This window comes from Ostrinia nubilalis, chromosome 11, assembly GCF_963855985.1.
Source record: "Ostrinia nubilalis chromosome 11, ilOstNubi1.1, whole genome shotgun sequence".
Taxonomy (NCBI): Eukaryota; Metazoa; Arthropoda; class Insecta; order Lepidoptera; family Crambidae; genus Ostrinia; species Ostrinia nubilalis.
Genome location: NC_087098.1, coordinates 886512 through 910465, shown reverse-complemented (window position 1 = coordinate 910465; position 23954 = coordinate 886512). Strand labels below are relative to the sequence as shown.

The 23954-nt window shown below is 36.2% G+C and overlaps 1 protein-coding gene across 1 annotated transcript in view; it reads left to right on the top strand.

The window, feature by feature from the left end:
* LOC135075959 (liprin-alpha-3) overlaps positions 1 to 23954 on the top strand; it is a 171627-nt gene that overhangs the window by 84990 nt on the left and 62683 nt on the right. The window lies entirely within an intron of this gene.

Below are 23954 nucleotides of genomic sequence, written 5' to 3'. Positions count from 1 at the left end.
CAGCCACCATCGGCGTTCTCTATCCAATAGGTACAATAGAGGTATTTAAGAATAAAAGCGTAAGAATATTGTTTTTAAAAAGTGGCAACGAATTTGTGGTTGTGATTACCATCAGGTGGCTGTCAAGCCTGATTTCTTTACCGCTTTAGTCCATCAATCCCCAAGCGGTCGCATATTATGGCCGCGTAATGATTAATTATCTATTGTTTCGATTAGCGGGGTTGGAAGGGGTAAATTACAGTGCAAGATTTACGTAAATTTTCCCGAAAAAACACCTTCCTTCAGTCGAATAAAATAATAAATAAGTAACGTCGTATTTTTTCAAGACGCGCCGAGTGCAATCAGCACGGGACTGGCTTCGGGCTTGTAAGGATTCGGAAAATAGACATTTGATTAAAGTATGACGTCATCAGAATCTGTAAAGAAATAGCAGCTTTAAAATCACGCACATTTGCAATCTTATATTCTGTAAAAATTATAATGCATACCTACGCATAGAATAGCCTGAGTCAGTGACAACTTATTAGTTAATAATTAAAAAAATATTTATTTAACAATTAGTATCATCTACCTAATGTAGACACACTGTAGAGAATCGTTTTCTTAAATTGTATTTGCTTTGTTGGTAAAATAAATAATAAATAATAGGTAACTAACGTAAATGCGCCTATTACCGCCAGTTTAAGCTGACTTCGGATAAACGTTAGAAAATTAGATATAAGACGTGGTGATAGAAAAGACATTTTAATTTATTTATAACAATGATGAAGTAATCTTTGAATTCAAGTAGTAACAATGAGTATTCAATCACACAATAATTAATAAATAGCAATTTAATCTGAAAAAGCAGTTGTTTCTATTACCGACCTATAGACGAGGTATGTTTCTATTAACGTTTTTTCTGTTTCTATTACCGACCGCTAAGAATATTGCTCTTCAATTGGGTATATTCCAAGAGGCACGGGTTCGATTCCTACTATACCACTTGATTTTTTCAAGTTAAATTTGTTTTGCTTTTAGTTTTAGTTATTTGTTTTTTTTTTTTAAGTCATTATTTTTTTATTATTAAAAGAGAAAAGGCACGCTTCTCGAAAATAAATAAAATAATAATCAAGCAAAAATAGTAGAATAATAAATTCCTCTATTATACTTGATTACGCGGAACCCGGTATTCTAGTGAGTAGTGAATGAAGGTAGTTTCATTATTTAAACTATATTTGAGTTTTAATAAAAATTAATTTTCATTTAATATTTTATTGTTATTTTTAATTTGACTATAATTTTAAATTAGTTTTTGACCTATGTTTTTTGATTTTAATTGTGTGTAATTGTGTATTTTAATTTAAACTATGGACAATTGGAAACTGTCTGTATAATTATTTTTTTTATTATTCAAAAGATCTGAAAAAGTTACATAGTAGTTGTGATAATGCATGATTGGTTTGGTGTCATGTCATAAATGTTAGTTATATACAAAATACAGGCTTATAAGTCTTCGTAGGTGGCGTTATAGTTATGAGGCGGTAATAGAATTAAGTATGAATATTACTTTATTCTATTAGCGACCGTAAAAAAAAAACAGTAACCAGCTAAAATATCTACTTTAAAGAAGACGTAATCAGTGAAGTATCATTTTTATTAGGTTTATTTTATATCAAATAGGTACTAATTAGAATTTAACAGGTTTTTATAAAATCTATTGTCGTACATTATTAGAGATATTCCTTAATGTTCATTGCAGTTTTATGCCAAAACTATGACAATTAACGTATGGCGTTAATTGATTTAATTATGTGAAATATTCTTATGAATCGATCAAGACAACAAAATGGATGTTAAATGCGTAATTAAAGATATAAATACTAAAACAAAAAACTTTATCAAAATTCTAACAACGCCATGGGTCGTTATTAGGAACAAAATTATGAAAAGTGTTTCTATTACCGCCCTTATTTAAAATTATATTTAAGCCACAAAAATACAGCGAGAGGGCTATATTGAGGGTTTATTAAGGAAACTAAAGTACGAATTAATATTGTTATGCAAAAACATGTTGGTATACTAATTTTGAATGTGTTAAAATCGCTAATTAATAACAAGGTGCACCTTAAGTAGCTGGGAGCGCGTCAGTATGAAAAGTGCGTCCGTTGCGGGCGCGTCCCATTTAATGTCAAATAACTCCGTTTACTGGTTATTTACGAATACAAACTTTAATCGTTTTGATAGTCAATAAACATATCTAGATATTTTTTAGGTAACGTGTTTTCTGGAACCTGTTATTATGTCTTTTATGAAAGAAAGAAAAATAGGGCGGTAATAGGATACAAATTTTGGGGGGTCGTTAATAGGCGCACTTACGTTATTACCAGATATTTCAATTACGGTAAAATAGCCTGTTTTGTACAACAACCTACCTATTAAGTATTTGGAAAAAGCTTACCTAAAGCCTTGACATTTAATACCCACGCCAGATGTCATAAACACCACGACGTATTTATAGGTACTTAGATTAATATCATAGCAATATTCTAGCAATGTTTCAGGGCGGCATCGAACCTGTGACTCTGACCCAATATCAAATGTGCGCCAGTCACGGCACCCGGCAGGTATCGATCACTTGCAAATCAATTATCATCACGCGACCATTGGTTAGGTTATCACCTTAATAAATACAAGCCGTAAAACTATAGTTTATGTTTGATAACTATCGCAACAATGCAGTAAAGATAGCGTACCAAGCTAAATACTGTGGCATCTTATGCTATTATAATAGGAGCTATTTTGCAAGAAAAATGTATAGTCTGATGTGCTATCGTCAGTATCTAACGCTCGTATTCACAAACGATGCTTGCTTAAGTGAAGCAGCAAATCAAACACACAGCGTTGAATAGAGCTCCGTGATTAGTTCGTGTGTGACCCTGTGCGTCCACGCGCACTGTGAGACCTTCTAGTAATGTTTGTGAATACGGGCGTAAAGCTCATGGATTACGTCTACCAATAAGTTCAAAATACTATTAAAATTCAAAATTTGTAACATCACCAGTTATGTTTCTCCGTGGTTGAGGATTCCGGGTGAAGCTCGCTTCCACCTTCGGCCTGATCGTCACTTACCATCAGGTGAGATACAGGCCAAGAGCTTCCTCGTTGTGGAAAAAAATAATAAAAAAAATGTTTATAGCTACGGTTAAAGTTAAGGTGGTGCAACTTACCTTATGTTTAACACTTGTGTATAAATAACCTAAAAGAAGTTTGTTCAGAATAGAAACTGTAACCGATGAAAGCATTTTCATCAAAGTTTTTTCTATAATTATAAATCTTAATCTTAAAGTGTAACGATGCGTAGAGGAGTACACGCTCCTCCGTCGCCCACTTTGATAAAATGAATATACTAATAAGTGCCACTTGTGGTCTAAACTGAATAAATATTTTTGATTTTGATTTTGATTTTATTTTGATTTTGAATGACTCGTGAAACTAATAATTAAAGATGTTTATCTTTGATGTTAATACTATCTTGTATTCATTCATCTCTGCAGAAATTGGATCAACAAAAGAAATTTCTTCCATTAAAACATCTGAAAGAAATCCACTGAAGACTCATATCAATGAATTGATCCTAAAATTCAGAGTAGTATCACAAAGGGGCGCTCCTAAAACGAAGCATACATTACAAGCAGCATTAGTGATGTGATGTCACCACCTCGTTCCATCGATGAAACACGATTATGCTGTCAATTTCTGAAATCGATTCCGCTAATTGGTTCACGAGGACGCTGCTGCAGCTTCCGAAGCCGAAGATCAAGTTAATCAACGGACAATCGAGTCGCCACCCATTGTGCGACACAAAAATGGGTCGTCGACAACTGCCCACTGAGTTTATTGTCGCGTTTTATTGACAGATGTTTTGTTCCAATTAAACATGGGTTCCGTTTTTGCAAACGTAATACGGAACTCTTGAAGGAAAAGGTTCCAATTTTATCTGTCGACGAAACTGTCCAACTAGTAAAGTTAGTAAAGCGCGGTATTAACTGTTAATTGAGCACTTATAGTGTATAGTAGTGGATCAAATATGGAGGGGCCTACGATTGGTTTGGGTAACGATTCGTCGAAATCCTTGTCTTCGGTCAGGATCAAGTTTGTGAACTCTATCTACTTCGTTAGTGGTCATGTCTGTTTCAGTTAAGATTTGTAAGTACTATTCTTTATTACGTGTGATGTCTGTCTTTGCAGGTAGCGGCTCGTTATCTCCCTCAGACATTGAAGAATTGGCGTCATAAAGTACGGGCTCGACGAACTTTCCCCAAATCCATGAGATTAGAGATAATTAAGCTTACTCCCCAAATGTCTAAATTATTCGACTAGAAGACTCACTGAATTCACTGCCAAGAGTCAGGATTACATAAATCGAAAAAAAAAAGTGTGTAGAACATTATTTCTCATAGTAGGTATTTTACTGAAAAACCAGGTAAACACGCCGTAGTGATGTGCGCTAGTAGTATTGCGAAGTATCGATAACTGGCGTGTAATAATACAGAAATCAGCTCATCAAGCTACTCGTATACAGGGTGTCCCAAAAAGTAGTGTCAAGCCGAAGCCCAGAGGCAGCGCATCACTAGGGCTACCCGAATCACCGCGACTTTTGATAGTTTGCGAGTTATGATTTTTTTTACAACATTAACGTTTTTAGTTTTTCAGTTCTAATTTTTTATTCAATAAACAATAATTTTATAATATATTTACATAAACTTAAAATTACATAAAAACTAAAATTTAAAAATTACTGCTGATAAAAACTATTTACAAAATTGTGGTTGTTGTTTGTTTTAATTAAATTGATTTGTTTTGCGACGAATATATTATTACATACCAGTATTTATCAACGTGTGTGTAGACTGGATCATGCCAAACATATTATCATAGGGCAGCATAGAATTGTGGTCAGGTGTCTGTATCTTTACTGTTTTTAACTTGATAGTTTAAGCAAAATTAGTTAATTCTGTGGATATACTTTTTGTCCTAATTAGTTTAAGAAAAATATTTGATTTAAGTCTATTATATGTGTCGGCTGTTGTTATTCCAAATAAATAAATAAATAGTTTATATTCGTGTTATGAATGTAAATACTTCTGATTCATATAATAATAAAGAAATTTAAAACAATCATAACTCGAAAACTATCAAAAATCGCGGAACCTACATGAGGGTGATTCGGGTAGCTCTAGTGATGCTCTACCTTTTGGGACACCCTGTATAGTTGCATTAAGGGTGGTTTTGCAACATAAATCTGATGTTGCCTGTAGTACATAAATGCGATGTGGCCGTCTGTCGCACGTCGCATTACCTGTTGTGCCGCCGAGACATTGCGAGTGCCTGTGACATCTGTCAGTATCAATCATGGTTTAATGTTATTGATTGATGAAGAACAGGTGGAATGTAGTTTTAATTATTTATAGTATTTTTAACTGTGTATGTGACTAGAAACTATTGCATTTGGACCGAGATTCCATGCATTAATTTTAGTATTTTATTATTGCTTCCGTCTAAATAGTTCGTAGTCTCAAAACACTGCAAAATATCGATAACTATGGCCGTTTAACAGCCAAAGGACTCTACCAGATCTGTCGGCAGTTGTCACGCGAGTAATAAATCGATGTATTACAATATAATGTAATGTAATGTATTTGTTTTGCGCCGTCACTCAGGCGGGACAACGTTGACATGGAATCCGAACGGTGTAAATAACGGAAAAGGCACAGAAGGATCTGGCGTACTTCCCTTTTTGTTATTTTTCGCTCTGCACCTTTATCAAATAACATTAAAATTAGTTCGTGCGTATCGAAATTGAATGCTCCATTTTCATTACCTACATAGCTAGTGTTTGTAGAACGAGAGAGTCAGGTAGAGCCGTGACATATTATCTTATTTCAATCAATCTGCGATGAAGGTGAAAATATATATTTTACGTTTTATTTATTGCTTTACAGAATTAGATGATTGGTCCATCTAACTTTGTCGCCTAATACAAAATCTCTCAATAAGGGAGAGATGACACAATGAATAATCCTCCAACAGGCTACGAAGTAACATTTTATCATTTCATTCTATGTTTTTCGTTCACAAGACGGAAAGCGTTTATTTGGGTCGGATCATTGCGACGGGATATGCAAATACGTTACTTTGATCATGTTTAGCATCTTTCTATTCAGGCAAAATATTTAAAATTTAAATAATACAAAATGAACTTAGAAACAGGTAGAGCATAATTTAGTGTAAATTAATTGTATGTAATACCAGACCTGTTCATCTCCGCGAGTTTACATCGAAAACAAAACACGCACGATGGCCCCCTACAGGATTACTTTTCGACAAGGCCTCACTTACGAGCGAACATTGACTCACGCACGCGTATTTTTGTGTATGATGAAAAAAAAACAAAGAGAATGGTGTACTAAATACTGTGCAGTATTTAACTGCCTAAATAATAATAAAAACACAGAATGTACTTTTTTAAGTTGCCTGAAGACACTGAGAGGTAAATAAGTAGTTAATATTATTCATGATAATTCATGCTAAATCATGTATTTCCTCCGCCATTTTCTGCAGTTTGGCACCTTACGTCACATCATTTTACCGAAGTCAGCCCTATAGCTTCGGCGCAGTACCGATCACTAACGTTTGTCAACAAAATGGTGCTTGACTCTTGAGACAAGCTAAATTACACCATATTGTTATTGACATTGAGCATACATTTTTTGAAATACCTTCGCGAAGTAAAACTCTGTGGTAATACACCACAGAATAATAATAATATTCTGTGGTAATACAGACAAAAATGCTCAATTCCTATGAACAAGCTAACGATAACTCAGTCATTCTAAACAATTTATTCATTTTTTTTTAATAAATTCACAAATTCGCTCTACCAACGAACGATTAGCTTAAAAAAGGGCTTGTTCCCAGACCCTTGAATCACCACATTATGAATAAAAATTAAAATGAGAACAGTTAATAAATTGAGATTTGTAACAATTAATTAAATAGCTAAAACTGGAACTCTGTTCATATTTGACTTCTATTTGAAGGGTCACCCACCTTGGTGTCAGTTTTGCTCAAAGGCAGATTGTCAGCTGTCAGTGTCATGTGTCCGCAGGTATAGGTAGGGCCTGGCCACGTGCAATCAGCCCGAGGGCCCTCGAGAGATCGCCCCGATACTGCACGGCGGTGACGTGTATCCGTGTATCCTTTGCACGTGTTTTACTTATCGTATATTATTTCTGTCTTCATAGAAGACCACAGTAAAACAAATGACAATCTGAAAAGTAGGCCAACCTCAACCAATTTTTGAAAAAATAAAAGTTCCTGCAAATCATTAAAAAAAGTTCCTGCAAATACACTCGGCATCAAATAAATCGCACCTCCCGCGACAAGCACTTATCAAACGTATGCATCCCCACTTCCCACCAACATTGGTACCATTTGAAAGCCTAGTTCTAAACTTCATTTCATTAAAGGAAAGGTTTTTACCCCAAAAATGTGTCTTTACAAGGATCCAGAGTCACTTCTTCAAAAAATAGGTAGTTACGCTATAGCCATTTTTTATGACTATAAAACTGTTAAGTTGGGATTAATCGCTATCCATCTGTTAAAGAGGACACGTGAGATCTTTATTTGGTTTTATAACCATAAAAATTGGTCTAATTGATCCCAGAGGTGAGCCCAAAGTGAGGTCTATTTTCAAGTCACATTTATGGTAAATGTTAATCATTTATTTAGAAATTAAATGTATTTTCCTTTAAGGATATTTATTGGGCTTTCAAATAACACCAATATTGTTGGGGTACCATGATTGTGTCAGAAGAAATCTTTAAAGTTCGCGTCGCGGAAGGTGCGGTTTATTTGATGTTGAGTGTAGGTTTTATTTACTAAGCGCTTTCACGCATACCAGTATAATTTTAACTCTACCATTGCAAATGTAAACAAAAGTATCAAGCTGTTATAGGTAACTAACTATCATACTACGTTACTAACTAATACTTTACTAATAATGGTCGTAATTAAAATTTAGATGCACATGTATTGAAAGAGAATTTTTAGATATTTCATGTCTTTAACGGATTGTTATTTTTGTTCCAGGTATGCACATACAATCATCTCATACATGCCTTACGAAATGTTGGAATGGATGGAAGTGATAAAACTTGGGAGTAAGTTTTACAACACCTATAAATATAAGCTTAGGTAAGCCTGAAAACTTATTCCTTCGATTGTGTACTTAGTACTTACCTTAAGTCTTTGAAGTCAAAGAAATTCGTCAAACGATTTTGGACTTTTTGATGCTAAAAAGTTTTCCAATAGGGTAAACAACCGTTTTCACTCTGTATTTGACAGGTCTAATAAAAGCACACACTCAGGTCGTACATTTTGAAAGTTGACATCAATAAAACCTATATTTATATAGCGATATAAAGTATCGAGTGTTCCGTATCTGTTTTACGCTTATTACCGCGGACCCCGATCACAGAATAAGTAATAGTACAGGTACAGAAGGATTACTCCGCAAGACGATTTAAATAAATGCGAGTCTTGCTACGACGCGATACAGTGGAATTCAGCTCGCACAGCACTACGTACCTACAATTTTATTCACCTACAAGTTTTGTCTCTTTCTATCGCGTGCCTCTGAACTCTTCTTACGCTGTTAGGGTTGCTGTCTAGTAAAAAAATAATTAATCTACTTATTTGTGATGAGGTACGTATGTAAGTAAGTATGCATTTATTATGGAAAACCTTGGGAGAGGCCTTTGTCCAGCAGTGGACGTCATTTGGCTGAAACGAACGAACGCATTCTGAGCAGTAGTCATAGTAGGTTAGGTTCCTATACTATCCTAAGAATTATTGATTACCTACATGGCCAACATACCTTTCAGCATCTTTGGGAAGCGAAAAAAAAAGATAAATCCGGTAGATTTCTTTTCGAATTTAAACACCCGAACGCCGAACAATATTTCTTTCTCTTTATGTCCATTTTTAAATAATACTTCGATCATAGAATTATAATCATAATACAACGCACGCCAGCGTCCTGACGGGCGCGCGCGTGACACTCGGCTGATATAATACCCGCCGGCGGGGCGCTTCGCTGTAGGTAATTATCGGATGTACCGCGCGGAGTGAGCCAGGCCTGCCCCGATAGTCTTGTTAAAGTTATTTTACGAGCTTATTAGCCGCGCTTCCCCAGACGGCCGCCAGGCGGCGCGGCGGGCGCGGCATACGAGCGGGAAGCGCGCTCCAAACGCCCGCTTCGACCTATGCGCGGGAAAATTCACCCGTGCCGCGATCGGAATTCAAATTTGAATACGGAACCTCCTTTTTTATCTTTTTCAATTTAGTGACGTGCTAAGTGCTTGAATGTGAATCGAATAGTGAAGTGTTAAGTGAATAGGGTAAACGAATTTCCCAAAAGAAAATTCCATTTCGTTTGGGCCATTCCCGCGGCGGTTTGGCCCTGGTGCGAGATTAGCAACAGGCGGGCAGCTGTGCCCTGGGACCGATGTTGCTAACACATGGGGCCGTCCTAATAAGACGTATACTCATTTTGTACGTGATTCACGCTGCTTCTTTTATAAGAGACTGCATTGAAGGTATCCTCGAGATTATGTAATGTTGTTCAAGGAAAACCGGATATTTCTACCCTTTTTATTTATCGGAGTAGTACCTTTATTAGTTACAGTAAAACAGTGGACAGAGCACTAAGCACAGCTAATGAACAGGTCGCTCAAAAACCTTATTTACGTTTTACAGTAACGTTTTATAGCCTAAAGTTTTTTTTGTTGTCCGCTTCAATGCAAAACTTAAATTATTTCGCCGAAGACGTTTATTTCAAATAGTTGCTTAACTATTTGCATGACCGCCACATAAATCAAAGTACACGGCATTACAAGCTACGATAATGTCAACCGATCTGGTGTTCATTAATATTTTTTTCAGATAACTGAAATTCTTATTAATTTCCGACATGAACGGTTCACATATTCATATTTTAATAATATTGAAAACATATCGTTACTTTCTCTTATTTTTACATTACTATAATATGTCATTCAACCCTGACACAGGTCTACCGCGAAATGTAATCCCCAACGTGCGGGCTGGATTCATGCAATGCGACATTACTCATGAAACGGAGGACGCGACCTTCAAACAAAGACAATATGAGTTATTACTAAGTCCCTACCCTATTTGATTTATTTCGCATTCACATTAGTATATAGTATATCGAACCTTACATAAGTGCAGGCACATCACTATTTCTATTTTAATACTTTACATGCGTAAGTCAGCATAGTGAGCTCAGAGATGATAGGTTGTGGAACCAATCGAGTGGATGCCTTCTCGATTATCGTAATCGTAAGGCTTTGTTTTTGTGGAACACGCAATATCGTAAGCATTCCGAAATATGCCTCGTAGGATATTTTATGGAAATTCTGTTCAATGATATGCGTAATGGTTATTGAATAAAAAAGCTTTATAATTTGGTTCCAAAGACAGAGTAACATGAATTATTAATAGAACACAATCCGCGCCAATGTTTTTGGACCTTCTGTTTTTATACGATGCTGAAAAGTTCTGTTGAATAAAGATCTTTTCCCCGTGTACTTAGTATCAGTCTTTTGATGTCATTTCACAAATCTATCGTGTGGGATGTAACAGCTGAGATCACAATTGACAATCCTGTTGTCTGACTCTATGAGCAGTCATAACGACATCTTGAAGTGATTTCTGAAGAACAAAATTGTTCGTCTTGTCAGACACCCAGTAAATATTTTAAAAGTTATATGTATATCTTTGGGACCTGATCCTTAGCCCCGATTCAACCAAACTTATATCCTGTAATAACTCCTGGTATAACCTGACACAGTGACAGTTTCTATAGGGAAATATGCCAAATGTCGAATAACTGACGATTTATTCTGAGATTAATATTTACTCTTGTTTGGTCGAATCCACCCTTAAAGCTTTTAAAATTTGTGACTAGTCAAGTATCTTATTAGTGGCAGTCATCATTCATATTATGAACGTCAAGCCAATATTCATTTGAAAATTCTGAACCTTACCGTAACATTTTTGGAAACGTATCGTGGCTCTCCCCTTTGGTCCTTTGCCATAGATATTGATACAAGATGGCATCAGTACCGTGTGTGCAGTATATTGGCTTTCGGCTTGTTTCATATTGATGTTTGTACGCGCCTGACTCCGGTATTTGTTTGTTGTTATATCTGTTAGCGCTTGTTTGGTCAACCAGTGGTTTATTCAGTGCAGTTTCAGTCTGTAAAATATATTAGTTATTGATAAACATCATCGGCTCAGTAGACGTCGCAAAACAATTAAAATTAAACGCTTCGACTAATGGTATGGAATGTATGCAAAGAAACTCGTACTATGTACGGAGATCTTTCAAGTGGTTACTTTTATTTATGATCAAATAACATCGTAATCTCATTCTCACATGACATGTCAAACAGTAACTGTTAAAAGTCTTTACGTGAGGTTTTATCATATTTTTATACAGATATAGCCATATTATTATGTAAAATCTGATTTACACTACCAGTTTCATTAATGGAGCTATGATAGCAAAGCACAAACTTGAGCACACTCGATGTTAATTGATAATTTATACGTGTTTGCCAATTTGAGGCGTTGGGATTCACCGCCGAGTGTCTTCAAGGCATCAACAATTGATTTATTAAGCACTAATGATTTTCTATTAAAACATACACTTCCATTAATGTGAATGTTTCAAATAATGTAGGTAAATGGACAATTGTGAGTAAAAATTAAAAAAACCCATTTTGAGTAACAACATGTTGGGCGCCACTTTTAATCAAAAATATTGAATATACATATTTATATGTATTTAAGTGTAGGTATAATGTTACATAACGGCCACTCTTGCCTAAAGTTACTGTTTCTGTGCCTCAACTGAAACTAATTGATGACAGAAAAGTTTTATTTGGCGTCCTGTAAATATTGAAATCGGTTCAATTAAAAATAAAATATTCCTGCGGTGAATCACTGCAGTGTTTATTGTGAGAACGAACTTCTGAATTGGCGCCAATTCTGCCGGAGCTACCAACAGACTGCCGGAGAACTAACACAGAGTCACGGATGCTTGTATTTGTTTTTAGTAAGATCAAGAAATGTCTAAATATCTGAGTGCAGGGAAATAGATTGTAAGTCAATATTATATGATGTGGAAACTGAAAGTTATTACTAATCTATCTTATTGACCACTGTTGAGCTGAAAACAAAGTTTTTCGTAATAACACGTTGGGCGCCATTTTGAATGAAAACAAAAAATAGGTGCTTTTTTAGAATATTTTTGCAAAATCCCAAAACATGTTTATACGCGGTAAACAAGGAAGAAATGAAAAGCCAAGAGAAACAAACAACTTTTTAATAATATTCGAAACAACAACCAATACCTTTCAATATCAAATTGCTAATGAAAATCGCAAATTTTCGTTCAATTTCTTCGCGAGCCTTAGGCTTCGTTGGATGTTGTTAAAGTAAAATAAATTGAGGTATTTATGTAAAGTTGCGAGGTTATGTTCTAGGCATTTTGATGGTAATTTGTTTGTTAGACAGACGCCCGGGCAGTCTGACTCTAACTTTGAGTTTTGATCCCTGGGGGAGGGGAGAAGACAATGCAGGAAGACTACGGTGCCCATTTTAAATTACTTATTTGACTGACATTAATTTTCGTATCTGACTCTGCTCTGGCAGTACCAATTTTTAAAATTCCATTTATGCAAAGTTTTTGAGATATCTCGGAAGATTATGGCAATTATTTTGCATGTCATTTATGATCACCGCACCGAATATTTTTATTTTTCTTTTTACCGTAGCTCGCCAGTCAATTGTCGAGTTAAAATCAATCAGCATCAGGTAATATTGAGGTTTAAACAAAATCCGTTCCAAGTCCAACTAAAGAAAAAACTTAAAATACTATCACGTTAAAAAGTGATGTCTGCTAAAGTCTACAAGTTCCAAATTCAGCTATAGCACCACATTTCACAAATTACTCAGAGAGTTTTGAGCTCGTTAACAATACATTGTCTTTCTTGTCGTTGGCCCACGTGTTATAGCTGCAACCTCAAGTCTGCCATAACTATTCCTACAATATTTATTTAGAGACGTTCAGTTTATACAATAGTCGCTTGTTTTCAGTTGGAGCTATTTTCATGAAACTAACTGGGCGTAGCGAGACGTTGTTTATATTACCGCTTCAATTTATTACATTTAGTCGGCCACTGTACATCAGTATTATGTGCAAAAGTATAAATTAATTAATTTGTGTAGAAAATCAGTTTCAGTTTGTCATTAGTTTGATGTTTTACTGTGCACACGTAAATGCTGTTTGTTCTATAAACTTTACAGTAGCTACACAATCCAGCTTTTTCATGCGATATTGGTTATTTAAATAATAATGTATGGACAGCCTGTAGGTATTATTTACCTGATTACATCTTGATAACATAGTATACAATTTATGATTATGTATTATACCATATCTACACGAATTAATCACCATTCCATTCATAACATCACACGGTCGCAATTACTTTCCTTTCATCAATAGCCCCGCTCAACGCTTCCCAAAAACAAGAGGTCCTACAGGCCCTTGACACCTGTACGGACCCCGGTTATTAAATAATACATCCGGGGCGCCCCAGGAGGGCGACTAGGGCGCCCCTACAATGCCTAATAAAGCGCCCTCAATAATGCACGCCCTGACTTATGGCGTCCTATTTGGGAGTAGGGTCTTTGTAATACAAGCAATAGTAAAACCTCATACAAAGATGACGATATCTTATCAAATTCAAATTTAAATAGTTTATTCAATACATAGGCCCTTTCTAGGGCACTTATACACGTCCCAAATATAGCTTGCCCTACCACCACTTCGGGACAACATATGGGCTGGTGCTGAGAAGAAGTGGCGGAAGAAACTCAGTCACCTTTGTCAGCCTCTTTTTCAATAAAATACAGTAATTTATAGCTTACATGACACACAAATAAGTGCGAGCTAGGCACATAATATCCACGCACTCTTGTCATTTAAATAGTCGTTTAATTTATAGTATCCTTATACAAATAGATGATCCTAGTATCATTAGAGCATTGAAGCTGGAATGAAATGAAATGAAAAATGGATGAAGTTAATTGCTTTGCGCGGAAAAATTGAGATGATATCTTTCAGTTTTAATAACAGTTTTTTGCCTTCTTTGTCTTATACAATTTATCTCTAGCTTCAAAGGAATTAATTGTTTGAGATTTAATACAAGTTTTATTGGTTGATTGATAAATGGTTCAAAGTGTGTACAAATGATATTAACCTTCGGTACCTAATGTCGTGAAGGCTATAAACTAGTATGGAATGCTTGTGGCTTTGTATCTTTTTGTGTCCAGTTCCTTTGATGGTGTCGGCAGCAAAGTGTCTACGTTTGGGCATAATGAAATAATCATAAGCATCTAGATTAATATTTATAATAATAATAATAAATAATAAATCTTTGGACAATTTCACACAGCGCCAGCTAGCCCCAAAGTAAGCAACTTAATGCTTGTGTTATGGGTGCTAGCTTAACGGATATACTACTTATATACTTTTTACTTATTTAAAGCAGCACGGTCAAGTAAACCCAACACCACTCAATGGGCAATCACAATTACTTGCCTGAGCAGGCTTGCTTTGAGCGGATTGAACCAATAACATCAAGTTTCAAGCCTTAATTCTCTGCAAGTTAATCTGAAACTGTCAGCCTCACTAATTACGGCTGCTAAAACTAGATGGGATAAGAACTTTGAACTTTGAATCCTGAAGTTGGAATACCATCAGTCAGGTTTATACTCCAATATACATCGCTACATTTCACTCTAAGTATATGAGTGTGACACAATACCATATTTCTGGGTCACTGTTTTAGAATAAGTTTCCGTAAAGTAGTTCGCAGTGTGTTGTAACCACATTTCAGTATTTGTATTTCAGATTGAATAACTTTGCGATGAAATCTGCATAATTTACTTGGCCTTAGCTCAATTTTGAAACTGTTTAACATTGAGGAAAAGTAATAAATATTACCTACGAATTAAAGAGTGCGAAATTCTCCCGCCAAAATTAATTTGACATAGCGCTAAGGCTGCCTATAAATCGTTTGACAGATCGTTTTAATTTCTTTTATTTATTATCGGCTTCGAACCCGTCCTTTGGCCAAGTATTAGTTGAGTTTAATTCAGATCACGCCCGCGGGCAGCACTCCACATGCAAATTGCTGGAATACTGGACTCCTGGAATGACCTCTTGATAACGAAAAATTAATGGTCCCAGGAAATTGGGCACACAAGCTCGTTAGACGTGGCACTCCAGGTGAGGGCAGAACATTAGACGGGTTTATTTAATTATCTGGAGCATGTTAGGGTCCTTATTTGTTTAGTTAAAGTTAGAAATTCAATTTACTGTTAGTGGGAATTATAAATACTATAAAATATTAAATTACATTGATGCCAGACGAAAAAAGAGATCAATTACAATAAAAGAACTCACTTCTCAAGTGCGCTCTTATTTCCCGAGACGTAATTTTTTTTCACTGACCCGATATCTAGGAAATTTTGTCGTCAAAGATTTAATTTAGAAACAGTAAGTAAGTATAGTTTTTGAAAACATTTTGAAGTCATTATCGCCCGTCACTTTTCTGTATCGCTCCCACTTTAATATAGTCCTTATTGTGGTGTACCTAACATCGAGTTACACACCCGGCTTCGCTCATCAACCTCACGAGTTAAATAGTTTACCCCAATTACTCGGGCTCTAGAATCAGATTATTTAGATTACTGCGGCATCCCGAAGTCTTAAACCTCGTAAATCATCTGCCACAAGATGAGAAACCTGGCATTAGCATATCTCCACAGTCTGCTGGGCAATTTGCAGCTCATGCATAGTAAGGCAAGGATTTGTTCGTTTAGTTTCAATTCACAAGAAATAATGGCAATGGTTGAGTAGCAGAATGTTTTAAGTCTCCTTGTTTTATTCATCCTCATCATCATCATAATTTAAGCCATAGGACGACCACTGCTGAACATCCTCCTCCAATGATTTCCACAAGGTGTCCCAATGAAGTTCACCCATAAGGTGGTCCAACGTCCTCATAAAAGGTAGCCGGAAGGCGCTGGATGCAGACCGCCACCAACGGACCATTGTGGAAATCATTAGGGGAGGCCTATGTTCATTGTTTTATAGTACAGACGACGGCACGTCAACGCAACCACTGTGGGTTGTTGTGCAGTTGTAATAGGGGCGAGTTTGCAAAAATGGGTAGCCTGATGTGCTGTCGTGTGTACATGAAAAAATATCTTGCTCCAAGAAATCCCTTCTCTCCTAAACGTGAGATGTAAAATTAAGCAATTCTTCAGTGATAATTTTCGCTCGGTTATACCTATGTTACTACAACCCATTGCTATAGAACTCTATCATGTGACGGGAGATTGCTTCCTGATTTTAAAACATAAAAATCTTGATACCTTCATGTACCGAACTTTAATAGGACATAGTTTGAGTTTAAAAATAATATAAAAGCTTCGTTGAGAGTTTGTCGTAAAATGTAATGATGCCTGTAAAATCTTGTTTTCCAGCCGGTGTTTGAGTTTTGAGATCGTTCTACTTTCAGAAGAAGTTAAAACTAAACGAGTATTTGCAAATGTAATCTAGGGACATAGTTTTAAGCAAAATCTTTGCGCTCTCAAATTCGTGCAAATAGTTAAAGTGCTCAAAAGCTTCATCACAAACATCGCACATATTATGTTTGAGCTGTACCTACCAGTGATGAGAGAGCATGTCATAATTATTCAAGTCCTAAATCCGAGATATTACTTCCATGTTGTAGGGTGTGTAAACATGAGCATTGATACATTATGTAATGTTAAGATGTACATGATAGAGGTTGTGTTTGTAACGTTTCCCTTATAAATTAATATTGCTATTTATCTACGTCGTATTCCTAGTGGTAGAGATGATATTTTTTACTCTTTAGCTGGATTGAGGCATACCATAAGAAAGTAATAATTTGTTATTGATCAATTTTTGTGTTAATAGAGTTTCGAAAAACAAGCTTCAAGACGAGCTTATATTAGGCATTAGGGCTTAGAAAATTAAACCAAAGTATAGGGTTAGGTGGCGCCTTAAAAATATTCTAACAATTCCTATGTAAATATTCTGGCTCGTTAATTTTCCCCGAAGTCGTACTCGTATTTTCCAATTCCGCAACGACCGTTTGAAACTGTTCGCGAAAAAATGCATAACCTCAAAATATTGAGTAAATGCAGAAAAATAAACCCAATGCGCCAGCACACGAACATGAAGGCGGTTGCTATCCACAACTAAATGTTTTGTTTTTCATAACAAAGGCCGTTCGTTACTGTCGAGGCAAAACGAACCCTATCTACGTGGGTGAGGGTTTACTCTATCAGGGCAGCGCGGCCCGCGAATCCTTTGCGATAGCAATCACGCGAATGCTACGTTTAATTTTATTTTGAACTGCGACGCGACTTGAGCCTGTGATCCGGTGTAAGTTGTGTTTTAGCGAACGAATTTCTTGCTTACAGTATTTTTCGTTACATAGTAAAAAACCTTTCTTCATATTTTTTGCACAAATCCCACTTGTTTCCACTTCTCGATTGACAAAATTTGTTTACGAATTTCCATAATTTCAACCTATGCCAGTCCACTCGCATAATATGACCGTCCAGCATGGTCGGTCATATTATGCCATTCCTCACAAAGCAGGATCTTTCCGCTAGTTTCCCCCAACCTCTACCATTTATTTCTTGGTATTATTTTCAACTTAGAGCATCCTTATTCTAACTTTCTCGCCTCCAGTGGAAGCGAGCCTTACGCTGCAGCTCGGAATTTCATTTCGCGTCGTAAAGCTGCATTGACAGTGTATCCTATCGGACCCCGCACATCCTAATCTGGGCTTTATTATTAAATTCAAGAATCGTGTTCTTTTCTCCTTGTAAAACTTATTTAATAAAGAAGTTGTAAGGTTTCGTATTTTAAAAATATTGACTTTATTTCAATGTTAACAATAACTGCACTAATTATGTAATACGTATTACACGGCTGTCAATTTGTGTTGTGTGGATATCGATTTTGAATAAGAAAATGAAGAGACGTCTTTTGCAATACATAGGCATATTCCTATTTAATAGTTTTATTCATAGTTCCTAGACATTATGTTAAACGGGCAATGTAATACCTTATTTCCTAGAGTTAAAAACTTAACTAAGGGTCGCCGTTCCAAGGCGTCACTTCCGTTGAAACGTTTACCGTAATGATATGGTTAGGGCTTGGTCGAAAGGGCTAACTTCGCGTCTGTGAATCATAAGGCCTTGAATTAAAAACATTATTAAGGTAAGTACTAGTGACACCTTAATTTATTTATTTAATTAATTACGTTAACTGATTTTGATGAATTTTGGTATTGCTATTATTGGAACTGCGAGAAGTATTACGAAAATAATCTAGAAGTCGTGAAATATGTATAGTACATAGAACATTTCCTGTTATACATGAAAATTCATAATTCATAAAGCTTGTGGTCAGAAATAAAGGCTTTCTGGGACATACCGATATCCACGTGAGTCGCGTGCAGGATCTAGTAAAACAAAAAAACTGGTTGCCAACAAACCTATCTAAGCCGGCTGTCACTTCACGAGCACTGTGTGGGACGAAAAGGCCCACTATCTCCGTCTGAAAGTAAAATAAAAGTTATGAAACTCCATTTGTTCCCGAATCACGAGCTACCAGCGACATCGCCAGTCGCATGCTATCCGATCCTTTTTGTTTCCACAATTAAGGAGGTTCTTTGTTAAAAGGAAAAACCCCTAATCTTTTAAGTCTTTACTTTCCCGTCTGTAAGATTCCTATTTTGGCGGGGACTCTTAATATTCCTTTTCAGCTTGAATAAATATTCTATCGAAATCAGGAGATTAAAGGTTCGGCAGTGCGCATTGAAAATGTCGCCGTAGAAAGGCTTGGGTATTATTTGTGGTAAGTAAATAAAGTAAGATTGACAAGGAGCTGCTTGCTGGTCCCGATGGTTCCATAAATAGGGATTTGGCGGCGCTAAACTCGCTCGTCAAGACGGATGATTGTAATGGCCAATTTCTCTGGAATACATGGTATTTACGGCTTCCACGACAGGCAGACAAAAGAAGATAAGGATAAAATATAACAAATTAGACATCATCAAATGGAAACATGTAATAAACAAGCAGTTACACACAAGCTGGACACGTATCGTCACGAACGGTCATTTTCATCTAGTGGTCAAACGAGCGTGTATAACTTTTTACAGCTACATACTCCTGTATTACTGCTGTTAAAAACCCATGTAAATGTTATTCATTCCCTCCTAAAACTACACTTGACCATTGATGGTGTCCGCACGTGTCAAACGTCGACCTCGGCGTAAAGTTTGAATGGAATTACCGCCAGAGGGCGGAAGCGACGTGTGCCGAATACCTACCCTCGATCCGATACGTCCGATGGACTAGGGTTTGTCGCTATGCAAATTGGGGGGTAAGGGAAAGGCATGGTGACCAGATCAAGCGAAAAATTTCGCTTATCTAGGTACTCCAAATTTTCAAGTTTATGGTATGACGAGAATGTCTGATGATCTATATTAGTAAAATCTGTAAACTTAGGAGAGTTAGGTAAGGTAAAAATAGTATACGTATTTTTACCCGACTGCGCCAGAAGGAGGGTTATTATTGGTTTGCTCTCTCATTGAAGATGACCTTGAAAACATGACAGTATACGGAATGCATCTTATACTATTAGGCACTGTGTTAGTATACAGAATGTATCTTATACCTACATATTAGGCACTGTGTTGAGAAATACGATGGTCTTTCTATCAGTGGAAGACGAGCCTTAGCTGGTGCGATACAATAGTGATTTTATTTGATGTCGGCCCTCAATATTTTATGCGTTTGTCGGTTCTTGCAAGTGAAAAGGCTGCCCTTGTTGCTTTTCTTTTGTTAAAAACATACATACGAGTGTAATAGAGTATCTTTATGGTTACTTCTAACTAAATTTTGAATCTTATTTCATTTATCTCTATGAATCTTAGGGGCCATACTCGTAAAAACTTCGGTGTATTTGACTTTATGGGTGCCTTTCTCATATCTTTAAACACTTGGATAAGTGACAGATTAAATGAAATTTTTGTCATAATTATTTAACTCGGTTAACATTTGCGTGTATTTGGCTTAAGAACTGAAATATTAAGGTTTCTTTCAAAGATAATTCTTAAATTAGTCTCTCCATAGCGCGTAGAGTAACTTAGACAATTGTAAAGGTCTCTGACCTTCCACCCGCAAGTACGGCAGCCAGTACTTAACTCGTAAAAGTGACATCAAACTTTAAAATAGGTCTCAAGGCACGAATTTTCCGTTTTTATGCGTACCCGCGGGACGTGTCCCGGCCGCGAGATTATTCATGTCCCTCCGACTGGAGATGATTGTTATTATACGCGGCTGATCTTCTCTGTTGCTATAAAACATACTTGGATTGTATAAAAATCTTAGTCGCGAACTTATTCCATGTTCCCGGTAAAAGTCCTGATACTCGGGAACAGTAAAACTTTTTGTTGGTGAAAGAATTTTCCGAGTTGGATCAATAAAGGTCGATGAAAACTACTTAGTACAAACAATTAATTTCTACATAGTTCTATATTTTATTTGTATGCATGTGTAGACTTGGCTTTTAAAGAATTGCTTTGTACTGTCACCTAATATTGCCTCATAAATATGAGTGACAATTGTAATAATAAATTAAGATTTACTTTTTCCCACTTTCCCGGCTAGCCCCCAAGACCCGTCTTAGTCATCAGATTTACCTGCCAAGTAGGCGTTATTATTTAATAACAACGCGCTATGAGCCCGTATTAATTCAACAGACCGCGAATTATGTCTTCATATTTTTCTCCCGCCATCTTGTGCTATTCAAGTGTTCAGCCGACTTTGACAGACGCTTTGAGCCTTCCTTTTGAACTTGATGCAGATTTTATTAATTTCTTTTTCTTTACCAGAGGTTGACGACAATTAATTCCTTTTCGTACAGCTCATGTATTTTGTTAAATATTAAATTATTTCCAAGGGATCATAAGTGCAGAGTCACCCGCCTTTTATTATAAAAAATCCAATAAATCCATGATAAAGGAGGCAAAAAATTTTCAGATCTCAACAGATGTTCCTTTCCTTTATTGGTGTAGATGCCTTTTTTTAAATTTTCTTCGAGATCAGACAGAGGTCAAATAACAGCTGCTGTCCTATTTCCCGCGCAAAGCTATCTGTCAAATCAATGTGTCAAAGCGTAATAAAAATGTCATAGTTTTTGTAGTAAAATAAAATCTTTTGACTTTTTAAATTAAAATGTCTTGTTTGCTATTGTTTACTCCACCTTCCTCTGCAAATAAATAATGCCCTTTAAAAGTAGAGTCTTGTTCCATTTGGCTTTAAAATGTATGTATGTAAATGCCTCGCCGTGTCGCGGCGGCGCGCGCGCGGGATATAAAATGATTCGGCCATTTGTCACGCGTGCTTTGCTCTGCTTTATTTTAAATTTGTGTTTAGGTAATATCTTCACAGCTTATTATTGCATTTTATTCGTAGGTTTCGCCTGATGCACAAGTAAAAATGAGAGCATATGATTTTATCCAGGGTTCGAAAATATCCGATATTTATGATATAATATCAGATATTTTATCACAATTTCATGCTGTTGGAAGTTAAGTAAGTCACATAATATCGAGTAGAACAACGCATGGGTTACGGGTTTAAAAATCAAACTGATGTCAAATGTTAGTGATGAGCACGAGCGTTTAATGGGTCAAATAATATGTTAATTTAAGTATTTTATCCATTATCTATTGGCTCTTCCTTTATTTTTAGAAAGGTTCCTAGGTATAAAGGGGCTTCTAAATCCGCCACGTTTAATTTATGCACATTTATTTACCCGCATCCGAAACGGGAAAATTTATAGAAATGAAACTCTCCCAGAAGAAGTAAATTGCGAACTTTTCTCGTACTAACGTGTCCTTTCATTCCAGTTTTTAGCGAAAAAGATGTTTAATAAAACTCTTTTGGACAGAGCCGGCAACTAATCAGGGCGAGCTCAATCCGTAAGTGAGTTATGCGAACCCTCGAGGGAGACGCATCTGCGAGGAGTTTTAGAGGAAATAGTTTTTAATACTGAAGTTAATGCGAGGAAAATTGGACACTAGATATTATTGAGCTCTTTTAGCTGTGAGATTACGTCATGGTCTTTGAGATTTTGTTAAACCTGGATGTAAATGTCCCAAAGCCATTCGTAGTGTTTTTTTTAAGGCCTTCACGTATCTCATGATCTCTACCAAATGAGAAACACATTTGGCAAACGATACTGATGAAACTTGGTATCATTCTCTTAATATTTTTACTAGTTCTTTCTCACTTTTAGTTTATGTTATATACCTAGTTATATCAAAACATAATAATTTATTCCAAATTCCAAGACCACACTTATGCATCACCATTTCACCACCGGATCCTGGCGCCATCAGTCACCTTCGCCTATTACCGTCCTATTTGCATAACGACACCAAATTACCTGCTGTACGGTTCACACCTTCAACCCACGTTTGATTGACTGACGACTGTATTTCATTTTAATTTTGTATTTGTTCATCATCATATTGTTCCATAGACGACAAGTTACATCATCATCAGTGCTGGATACAAGCCTCTCTGAGGCTTTGTTCACGTCACTTGATCCGTTCCACAAATTCTTGTTGCTAAAATTGAGTGAAATGAGTGTGAAACGCTAACATTTTTATTCTAATTTGAACGAAATGATTGTAAACGCAATTTTTTGATGACTCACACGGCTTGTTATGTGCATTTGCCAATGGCAAATTTAAAGTGTGATCTTTTTGAGAACCTAAATCGAAAGTAATAAAAATCGATTGCACGAATTCAAGATACAATCCGAATGCTTGAAAAATCCGTCATACTGAAATATTTCGAATGAAATATCATGAAAGGTAACTCAATTATCGTACGTATGGTTGCTAATTCAAGGGGAGGGAAACATATCGATAAGGCTCCGCCGCATGCGACCAACATTATTCGGTGGTTAGGCGCCCGATAACCATCGCGTTGATATTCCAAAGTAGAAACATGAGTCTAAACTAAACACAACATATTTTATATAGAATCACACAGTTCCAACAGGGACGAAAGTTTTACTAGATGATAGGAGGGCTTAAAACCAGCAATTGTTGCAAGAAAAATAAAACATGTTGTAGATAGGAAGTGTTTATTACTCGCTGTATTCCTTACTTACGAGTAAACCCAACTACAAATAGCCCTTAAATAACAATAAAACATATCATCGAATCCACAAAACCACAGAAGTTCGAAACGTACGCTTACTAAAAGCACGCATCTATGTTAAACCTGGAAAGTGGTTAATTCATTGTAATGTAGATGTTTTGATATTATATAAATAAATAAATAAATATCCTGTTTTGATTTTTATATGTCCAACACCGAAGTTGTGACCCCAGTTGTTTCAAGGAACGACCCACAAAGAAGGAGGAATTCCTACGGCTCATAAGTGCTGTAAATTTGCAAAATTATGTAAATAATTTGTTCTGTTCGTTTCGCAACTTGCATTAAGTACGTTTTTCTCGACATAAAATTTTAATATCGCCGCAGAGACGCGCCGCCGTCGGATATTAGTTGGAACATTTCTTTGGCGAAATGTTCAAATGTTGGGTTTAGTTAGAAAAGAGGGAAATTAGGGCACTATACAGGGTGTTTGGGAAAAGTTACCAAAAACATAATCAGAC